Source organism: Sorex araneus, chromosome 11, assembly GCF_027595985.1.
Source record: "Sorex araneus isolate mSorAra2 chromosome 11, mSorAra2.pri, whole genome shotgun sequence".
Classification (NCBI taxonomy): domain Eukaryota; kingdom Metazoa; phylum Chordata; class Mammalia; order Eulipotyphla; family Soricidae; genus Sorex; species Sorex araneus.
Window position 1 is genome coordinate 31,288,887 of NC_073312.1, and position 1,914 is coordinate 31,290,800.

Consider the following 1,914-nt stretch of genomic DNA (forward strand, 5'->3'; position numbering starts at 1 on the left):
CATGCACAGAGTTTACTCCTGGCTTATGCACTGAGGAACTACTCCTGGCAGTGCTCAGGGAACCATATGGGATGCTGGGAATTGAATCTGGGTTGGCCACATTCAAGGCAAGTGCCCAACCCTGTATTATTGCTTCAGCCCCAGCTTCCAAAACTTGACTATTATAAATATGGCTGACATGAACTATGAGCTATGTGTACATATATTGTTAAATAATTGCTGTATTGTGTGGTTTTTTGGTGGGGGTCTACCAAGTGATACTCAGAAGTCATGGGGAGCCCATACTGATAATTCTCTTCCAATCAGACTGGTGGCTCAATGCATGAGTTGGGAGGTGCCATGCTGTTTAGTCCTGTGGTGCCAACTATTACAATTTAACACTGTTAGCGCTATTATCCTGTTGCTCATTGATTTGTTTGAGTGGGCACCAGTAATGTCTCCATTGCAAGACTTGTTGTTTTTGTTTTGGCATATCAAATACACTATAGGTAGTTTTCCAGGCTCTGCTCTGTGGGTGGGATACTCTCGGTAGCTTGTTGGGATTGCTAAAGCCGTTCTTGGGAAAAAGATGATGGGAGGCATCACCCTCCCCAACCTCAAACTTTACCTTAAAGCGTAATAATCAAAACAGCACAGTACTGGAACAAAGGCAGAGCCTCACACCAATAGAACAGAGTGGAATATCCCTACACACAACCCCAAATGTATACCGTCTAATCTTTGATAAAGGAGCAAGAAATGTGGAATGAAGCAAGGAAAGCCTCTTTAACAAATGGTGCTGGCACAACTGGACAATCACATGCTAACGAATGGGTTTAGACTTCGACCTGACACCATGCACAAAAATCAGATCAAAATAAATTAAGGACCTCAACATCAGACCACAAATCATAAGGTACATTGAAGACAAGGTTGGAAAAACCCTCCACAGTATTGAAGCTAACGGTTTCTTCAAAGATGACACGCAACTGACCAACAAAGAGGTAACAGAGATAAACAAATGGGACTACAATAAACTAAGAAGCTTCTGCACCGCAAAAGATACAGTGACCAAAATACAATCTAAAGAATGGGAAAGGATATTCACCCAATACCCATCTGATAAGGGGTTGATATAAAGAGTATATAAAGTACTGACTGAACTTTACAAGAAGAAAACATCCAACCCCATCAGAAAATGGGCCGAAGAAATGAATAGAAACTTTTTTAAGGAAGAGATACGAATGGCCAAAAGGCACATGAAAAAATGCTCTGCATCACTAATCATCAGGGAGATGTAGACCAAAAGAACTATGAGATACCACCTCACACCACAGAGAATGGCACACATCCAAAAGAACAAAAGCAACAGCTGTTGGAGAGGATGTTGGAGAAAGGGACACTTCTACACTGTCGGTGGTTATGCTGACTGATTCAGCCCTTTCAGAAAACAATATGGACACTTCTAAAAAAATTAGAAATTGAGCTTCCATTTGATCCAGCAATACCACTTCTGGGAACATATCCTGGAGAAGCAAAAAAGTATATTCGAAATGACATCTGCACTTATATGTTCATTGCAGCACTGTTTACAATAGCCAGAATCTGGAAAAAACTTGAGTGCCTGAGAAAAGATGACTGGTACAAGAAACTCTGGTACATCTATAGGAGGTTGTCTCCATGGCTTGGAGGCTGGTCTCTCATTCTGGGCAACTCAGAGAAGGGAACACCAAGTAAAATGTGGTCGGATGTCATGCGGGGGAAGGGTGATGCGTACTGAATATAGACTAGAGACTGAACACAATGGCCACTCAACACCTTTATTGAAAACCACAACACCAAATCAGAGAGAGAGAGAACAAAAGGGAATACTCTGCCATAGTGGCAGTGTGGGGTGGGGGGAGATGGGACTGGGGAGGGTAGGACGGATGCTGG